Source organism: Myxocyprinus asiaticus, chromosome 31, assembly GCF_019703515.2.
Source record: "Myxocyprinus asiaticus isolate MX2 ecotype Aquarium Trade chromosome 31, UBuf_Myxa_2, whole genome shotgun sequence".
NCBI lineage: Eukaryota > Metazoa > Chordata > Actinopteri > Cypriniformes > Catostomidae > Myxocyprinus > Myxocyprinus asiaticus.
In genome coordinates this window covers 10,262,242-10,271,413 of record NC_059374.1, presented here as the reverse complement: position 1 = coordinate 10,271,413, position 9,172 = coordinate 10,262,242, and positions in this window count along the sequence as shown.

Below are 9,172 nucleotides of genomic sequence, written 5' to 3'. Positions count from 1 at the left end.
GGAAGGAAAAACCAAGAAGCACCCCAAAAACTCTCCTGTGTGTGGAACTACTTTCTTATGCCACTGACCAGGATCTGCCATTGCAGTTTGAAAGATGCGCCCAAGCCAAAGCGCTGAAGTGTCACTTTAGAACTAGTAATGAATGGGCTGTTTCTAACAAATTATTGGATCAACAACGATGTGTGTGTGTCTGTCTGTGTGTGTGTGTGTGTGTGTGTGAGAGAGAGAGAGAGAGAGCAAGAGCGAGCGAGAGAGAGAGAGAGAGAGAGAGAGAGAGAGAGAGAGAGAGAGCGACTGAGTGTTTGTGATTACCTGCTTCTGTCGCAGTGATGAACAGTAACACTGAAGCTGTAAGTTAACTCTGTTCCTCAGCTGTGGTGTGGTAGTAATCCACTCCGAGCGATCATGTTGTTATGCTGCTATCGGAATTATCCTAGTTCCTACTTCTGAAGCCGGAATTCAGGTATGTCACATTTAAGTGTTTTGCTGTTGGGGAAAAAACATGGAGGAAGCTAGGTTCATTCTTGCATATTTCTTGGGAAACTCTTATTTTGACACCGCCAGAAACCGTACTCTTCTCCACCGTGTTTAAAGTTGATGTATCCTCAGGTTCTGGTCTCCTTTCACTCGCAAACTCAGGTATTAAAATTAAGTTCTCAATTCCCAGGCATAATTATGACCAGAGTGGGTGTTTATGTGTATTTTCTGAGTAAACTTGTATGATAATTCCGATTGCACGTGAAAGCAGCATGAGAGACAATGCCGATGTTCTGACTGAGTAAGAATCTGTCTTCTGAAGCAATACAATCATTTTGGGTGACAAAACAGACCAAAATTTATAGACCAACCGGCCTGATTGGAACTCTGTGCAGGCTTCAAGACTGATTTTTTGACACTGTACGTGGTTGCCAGGTACTCAATCTTGTTATCATTATACATCAATAAGACATTGCATTTTCATTTTCTAGTGTTTACCATTAACCTTTTGGCAGCCATGGTACATTTTAAAAGAATTATAATATACAAGGACTTAAATTTTGGCCTGTTTCTCAACCAAAATTATTGTATCACTTCAGAAGACATGGATTAAACCATACAGTATGGTATGTTTTGCTTTTATGCTGCCATTGATTGATTGATTGATTGATTGTTTGAATGATTGACTGATTGATTGATTGACTGATTAATCGATTCCTTTCTAATTAACACTTTTTGTTGATACACAAAATTGACAAAGAAAAGCAATATAACATATATTCACAGAATCAACATTTAACCCACACTATGATCTTAACACACCACCAAAAAATATGGGTTGTGTCCCCATCTTCTGATTGGCATCACCAGCAGGTGGGTGTGTCTTTCAGACCAAGCCTATACAATCTAGAGGGGGTCCAATAGAATTGAGGATGTAAAATCTTAAATTGCATAAGACACACCCTTGCATCTCTAGATGTAGACTTGACATTTTTTAGAATCCTAGCACACACTCCCTTCTCCAATACCAAGTTTAAATCTTTCTCACATAATCTCTTGAGAGAAGCTGAAGCTCTTTCCCCCAGACTCTGAATTAGCAGGGAGTAATACACTGATGCCTCATGACCTTTTCCAAAAGCAGTAATCACCACTCCCAGAGTATCTGCCACTTTAGGGTGGTGTATGCTACTCTCAAAAATAGCACAGTGCATGTGGCGCAGCTGTAAATACCTAAAGAACTGAGATCTGGGAATCCCAAAATGTTGAACCATATTTTCAAAGGATCTCAACACTCCACTCTTATATAGGTCACCGAGTGTATTAACCTCCCTCACAATCCACTCTGTCCAGCAGAAAGGGGACTTATTAATACATAATTTTGGGTTCAGTCATGTGCTCAAGGCTACGTTTAAATAAATGTCAGAATTAAACACTCTGGACACTTTTGTCCATACCGAGTGCAAATGCGAGATAACGGGATGTAACTTCTCCGATTAGTTTGGAAGAAAGGCTTTGCAATGGCGAAATAGGGGCAAGAACATCCTGTTCAATACAAAACCAGGGAGGGGCTCTCTCAGGTGGAAGTGTCCAATGAGCCAAATGTCTGAGACCGAATGCATAATAATAAAACAAAATCTTGGGTAGGCCTAGCCCAACTTTGTCAATCGGCCTATGCAGCTTACTGAAATGTAATCTGGGACGTTTCCCATTCCAAATGAAGGACTTTGCTATGCTATCAAATTGCTTGAAATAAGAGAGGGGGACACCTATACGGAGAGATTGTAGCAGGTAGTTGAATTTTGGAATACAATTCATTTTAATAACATTAACCTTCCCAATCATATATAAATGTAATGAAGCCCACCTGCCCACAATGCTCAAAAACCTTTTTATTAAAGGGTCAAAATTAACTCTAAATAAATCACACAAATTTGCTGGGAATAAAATACCAAATACTTAATGCCCTGTTTGGGCCAGTGGAAGGTGCCTGGCTGAAAAGCCGTTACCAGGCAGTATGCAGTCAGAGCCAAAGCTTCGAATTTAGACCAATTAACTCTGTATCCTGAGAATTTAGAAAAGGAATTAATAATTCTGTGGAGGCAAGGCATAGATCTATTGGGGTCGGAGATGAATAATAAAATATCATCTGCGTAAAGCAAAAGCTTATGCACCACACCTCCCGCCATCACCCCTGGAAAATCATCCTCCTTTCTTATCATGGCTGCTAATGGTTCCAGGGCAAGACAGAACAATAATGGTGAAAGAGGGCAACCCTGCCGAGTGCCCCTATCCAGAGTAAAATAATCTGAAATTAATCCACTTGTTTGTAACTTAATCAATCCAAAAAAGTATTCCCGAACCTGTACATTTACAAAATCTTAAAAAGATAATCCCATTCTACCATATCAAAGGTCTTTTTGCCGAGATGAGGCTTCGGCTTCGAAGTGAGATGGCAGCAATTGGAGTCTGATCATTCGCCACTGACCACATGATATTGATGAAATGCCTAATGTTATCAGAAGCCCCGAATAAACCCCACCTGATCTATATGTATAAGAGATGTCATAACTTTACTTAATCGGTTAGCCAAAATTTTTGACAATATTTTAACATCAAGCTGGATCATGGAAATTGGACGGCAACTCTTACACTCGCTTGGATCTTTGTCCTTTTTAAGAATCTGACTGATCCGGGCTTGTGTCATGGTTGGTGGAAGCTTTCCATACTTTAATGATTCCGTATAAACTTCTAGCAAAAGTGGAGCCAGTTCTGTAGCATAAGATCTAAATAATTCAGCAGCAAAGCCATCTGGCCCCAGAGTCTTGCCTGTATGCAAGGCCTTAATTACCTTGCTAAGCTCCTCCAAGGTTATCTCAGAATCAAGATAATTTTTTTGGCTGAGACGTCAGTTTAGGAAGTTCTAATGGTTCCACAAAGTTTCTAATATCTTCATCAGTAGACGAAGACGTGGAACTATAAAGATCAAGATAGAATTCTTTAAAAGCATTATTAATATCCATGGCCAAGGTAAATATTTCACCACCAGCAGATTTCACTGAGGGAATGGTAGAAAAAGACTCTCTCTGTTTTATATATCTAGCCAGAAGTTTTCCTGCTTTGTCCCCTGACTCAAAGTATGACTGTCTTGCCCTGAATAGCTAAAACTCCACCTTCCGCAACAAAATAGTATTATATCTGTATTTCAATCGGATCAATTCTCTGAGACCATTAGACGACATTCGGCACTTCAGCTCTGCCTTGGCACTTTTAATATTCCCTTCCAATTTCACAAGTTCTTGTACTTTGGATTTTTTGGTGAATGAGGCATACTGTATGATCTGGCCCCTAAGAACCACCTGAAGTGCCTCCCAAGCCACACCCACAGAGGATACTAAGGACCAGTTGGTCTCCATATAGACACTGATTTCAGTCTTTAGCGTTTGTTGGAATTCAGGATTTTGCAAAAGAGATACATTAAAACGGCAACTATATGATTTCTTTTTCTCCGTATGTGGCAACATCTCTAGACACACCAGGGCATGATCTGAGACTAAAATGTTTCCAATTGAGCAATCAACAACAGATGAAATGAGGGACTTAGATATATTTAAAAAAAAATCTATTCTAGAGTAAATCTTATGGACTGATGAAAAACATTTACAGTCCCTAACAGATGGGTTAAAAAGTCTCCAAATATCTGTAAGATTAAGATTTTTACACATCCTGTGAAGCATCAATGTTGCTCTAGGGGGCTTCCACACTTTTGCTTCACTATGATCAAGGACTCCATCAATAGATTAAACTCTCCTCCCAATATTATATCATGAGGGGTGCCAGCGGCTTGCAACATCCCTTCAGGATCTATAAAAAAGCCCTGATCATCAACATTAGGTGCATAAATATTAGCCAAAATAAGACTTTGCCCCTGAATTTCAGCTAAAACAATAATAACTCTTCCTAATTTATCTTTACTCCGTTTGAGACATTTGAATTGTAGATGTTTACTTATCAGTGTAATGACTCTTATTCGAGCCAGCACTATAAAAAAATGCCCACCCCATATTTTTCCAAAATTTTCCACTTCCTGCAGAGAAAGGTGCACCTTTCTTGAAAAAACACTATATCATATTTCTTATGTTTAAGAAAAGAAATAACCTTCCTTCTTTTTATGGGGTGCCCCAACCCATTCACATTCCATGTGGAGAGAGACAATCCATTCATGTTAACATTTGACATATAAGAAAAAATAGATTGTGCGTCAAAAACAAGATTATAAAGACCACATTCCAATATTGGTGCGACCATTAAAACCTGAACATCCCCCGGAACAAAACAAACAGAAAAATGAAAAATGTGCGCATTAACCCGGTGCACGACAGCGCCAAATGGCGTCCATCCCTCTAAACTCAAACAGTCCACGCACGCCTACGAGAGCCCCTCTTTTCTGTCAGATTGCTCAAGTCCAGTGTTTCTATAAAAATTTTGTGAGACAGAATTACACAGCAAAAGATAATCTATAAAGCAAACTCCAGCCAATAGGCGGAACAAACTCAAAGAGCATGTAGATTCATCCACAAAACTGTCCCGAAGGTGTGACACTCTACAAAACTTCAGCCGCTAGGCGGATCCAGCACCAAAAAAATGCTCAGTTTCCTCAAACAGTCAAGTGAATGATCAGTGAGCCGGTCCATTCGGCTTCAACATGAGTATCACAAAATGACTTACTCCATTGACATTGGCTTGCTGTGGGCATGTGAATGTTTTACGGCCCTCCTTAGCATCTATTCTCAATTTGGCCGGGAATATCAGTGCAAAAGCGACCTTCCGTTGACGTAAAAGTTTCTTGCATTCTTTGAATCGATCACGTTTTCCTCTTGATGAATTTGCAAAGTCTGTGAACAATAAAATGCTGTGGTTTTTCCAAGAAAGCCTTCCTTTACTCCTCGCCTCGTGTAACACAAGATCTTTGTCAGATGATCTCAGAAATTTGGCCAGAATTGATCTGGGCCTGTCTCCCTCTGCGGATCTCAGTGCTGGAACCCTGTGAGCTCGCTCGATTTCCAGTTTATGGCTTGTTATGTCGAGCAGATTCGGAAGGAGCCCATCCAGGTATTTCACCATATCCTGACCCTCTTCACCTCAGCAATTCCGACAATACGGATGTTATTCTGCCGGCTACGGTCCTCCATGTCCTCCAACTTCTCCCAGACATGCTCCAAATCCACCTTGTTGGTTTGCAGATTAGCAGATAATTCCCTCTCCGATGACTCCAGATAATTGATCCGTTTCTCGACATCCCCCGCTCTTGTAACCATCTCAGAGAACTTTGCCTCAATGGCAGTGATCGATCGACGCAGATCTTCCAAGTCAGCAACAACCTTCATCAGCATTGCCGACATGCCCAGCAACTCTCGCCGCATTTCCCGCATTTCTCCAACCAAATCGAATCCCTGGCTCGCAGCCCTTTCGGGGGTATCAGCTTGAGCACGTAAGTGTCTTTTAATGTCTCCAGAGAGATTTTGAATTCTTTGACATATTGTCCTCCTAGAACAGTTATGAAACAGATTGTATCGAATCTCACCGGTTTATATCATTAAAAGTGTTAAAACTAGCAAAGTGCACAGAGCTCGCCTTTCACACATCCGATACTCACATGGCATCACATGGCATCACATGACTCTCCCCCGATTACTTGATTCCTAAAATTACATAGCCATATTGAATCCTGAAATAGTTTGAGATACGATAAAGTTACGATGAACCTTTGCTGGGAAGGAAATGTGGAAGGAGTTTGGAGAGCTGTGGTACTGTTTAGAGCTAGCGCAGGCAGGTTTCATGAGGAAGGTGGAAAGCGCTGCGTTCACCCTTATCTCCTCCATCCAGACCCAGGCTGACCACATGAGCCAACTGCTGGCCAAGCTCCAGAACCTGAGGGCAAACTGGACACACTGAGCAAAGAGAGCTATCTGCGGTTCACTGCTGTTTAGTGTTGAAGTATATCTGAGTTGCATTATATAATGATATAATGTACTGTATATACAATGTACATCTACAGTATTATGTATGTATTTATGTGTAGTTAGTTAGTTAGTAAATATTAGCATCTTAGCCCTCATTGCATTTTCTTTCCTTACAGAAATATATTTCATTGATCCAAGCAAATGACCATGAAAACAAATTGATGCATACTTTTGGCTATGTCAAATTAATGCTGAAATCCATTGCCCTGGCATACTGGGAAATATGTGTGTAATATTGCACTGTGTTCCAGGCTTTTTAGGATTACTATTATTGTATGTTTTGTGTGTGTGTGTGTGTGTGTGTGTTTCTGTTATTGTCAAAATTCAGACTGAGCCAATAGGGGGAGCGGAGAGAAGAGAGAATCTGCAACTCCAACCAATTCAATCCTAGATTCAGCCGCAATGAAATTAAAATATGTGTGGAGGAGACAGGAGAGTTCTGCTTGGTAAAGTATACATAATGATAAGATCATAACATATAAACTGTCCTGCAAAGGCAAAATTCAGTAACCACATATTTTGTCAAAATCTGGAATCTGGTCTCTTAACCTATGATCTGTCCTGTGACAGAGGGGGTTGGCTCAACTATGCTCAGATGCAGAGAAAACGGAGTGAGACTATTTTATAACCACCATTTGGCTGGACAATAAAAAAAACTATTCAGATTCAGTGTTGGCATAGTAACTGTGTTTTGGGTTTCAATGAAAATGAAGAAAAGTGAAGTTATATTTCAAAGAAAAGGTCTAGCATCATTTGTTTGCAGAAAAACTATATGCTGTTGTGACAGCTACTTCGGTTGGAAGCATTTGATACAATCTGCATGATAGCCTAGATGTGTTTCCAACAAAGTTTTGCTTGAAGAGAACTCTAATACATTTAGCTATGATAGGGTTTTGTTTCACTGGCAGGGAATTCTACATCATATCCTGGATATTTATCATGTAACGAGAATGACAGTGGCAAATAGACATATACATCCAGCAAACTATAAATACAAGCTGTTTGATTTATATCCAATGTATTACTTTAAAAATGTGCAAAAAATCAATACATTGCATGGATTAAAAGACAAGAATGCATATTGAAGTACTTTGTAAACTAACTTTGTAGCAAGGATTGTTTAGGTATAAAGAATAAGATTGAGTAAAAAGGTACCATTAGTGCAATGGGTTGAGGTGGACAATCCATTTGTCAATCCACTGAGTAGTCTGAGAGCTTGCAAGACTGTTATTATTACAAGAATATTATAACTACATTGTAATAATCATGTTATTATTGTTTGTTAGCTACATTTTAGCTATGCAATGCAGTTGCTAGGATGTTTTGAGTAGTTGTTTGGTGTTATTTTACTGGCCTATGTCTTTACAATATTCTGTTTCCAAGCTATGCCTCGGGATCCCTCTTTCAGTATAAGTCTATACAAAAATGTTTTATCGTTAGTCCAATATGAAAATAGTTCGTCCAATATGAAAAAAATCCCAAACTCGCTTTTGGACACCAAACCCAAATGGCGGGTCAGATTGATAAAATAAACTACGTCATGTAAGGTAAGCTCTTCAGAAACCCAGAGAGTGACGTGTGGCTGATCAGGTTGAGAGAAGACTGACTCTTTCACCAGCTTACGGGCAGTGCTGCTCCCACCCATAGTGGTTAAGAGTCTTTCTGGAGTATGAGAGAGGACAAATCACTTTATGTAATGCAGACAGCCAGAATGAGTTTGGATTTATCTACTCGTATCAAGCTGAGCTGCAGGGAAAAGTGTACCCGCTGTTTGATGTGTGCTGGCACGAGTGTGGTGCCAACAAGCTGCCCCTCTCTCTGTCACAACCACTTACTCAGAGCTAAAGATCTTTCTGCTTTAAAGCCTCCAATAAGAACTCTATATATCTTTCTGTCTATTTGTCTGTGTTTGTCTGTCTTTCTAGCTAGCTTGCTAGCTAGCTATCTTCTGACACTAGCAATACCGTTCTCCCTAACAACCAGCCAGAACACCCTAGCAATGCCCTAAAAACCAACCAGAACATTGTCCTTTAAAAATGACTGTGTTGAAGAACAAATCTATACAACAGTACAACAGAAAAGTAAATAAGTAATTAAGGAAAAACCAAGAAGCATCCCAAAAACTCAATAGAGTGTGGAACAACTTTCTTATGCCACAGATCAGGATCTGCCCTCCAGGTCAACAATCAAAGCTTGTCTTGACAAACTAATTGTAACCTGTCCATTGGACAGAAATGGGGGAACTTGAATATAAATTGTTCAGATTGTTTAATAAATATGTTCTCAAAAAGAAGAATATGAACTTCCCACTTCTGAAGTTGCAATAACAATTGTCACGTTCAAGTGTTTTTATCGGCAGGGTCGTGCACAAACATTTTGTGGGGCAGTGGCTTAAACTGAGCCTCTGAAAACAGTCACAGAGAATGATTTACAAACTTAGTCATATTATTAATAATGACACGCTCTTGCCTCCTCCTCCATGTGACACGTGACCTTACCAACGAGCTTACGTCATCCCTCTCATGAGCGCGTGTCACAGAGATGTACGGAAGCGAACATTTGTAGTTAAAAAGTATATAAGTATTGTTTTGTTTCTAAAAATAATCAATCGTTTGGGTTCAGAAGAACTTTATTTCTCGACTGGAGTCGTGTGGATTATTTTGATGCACCTTAAA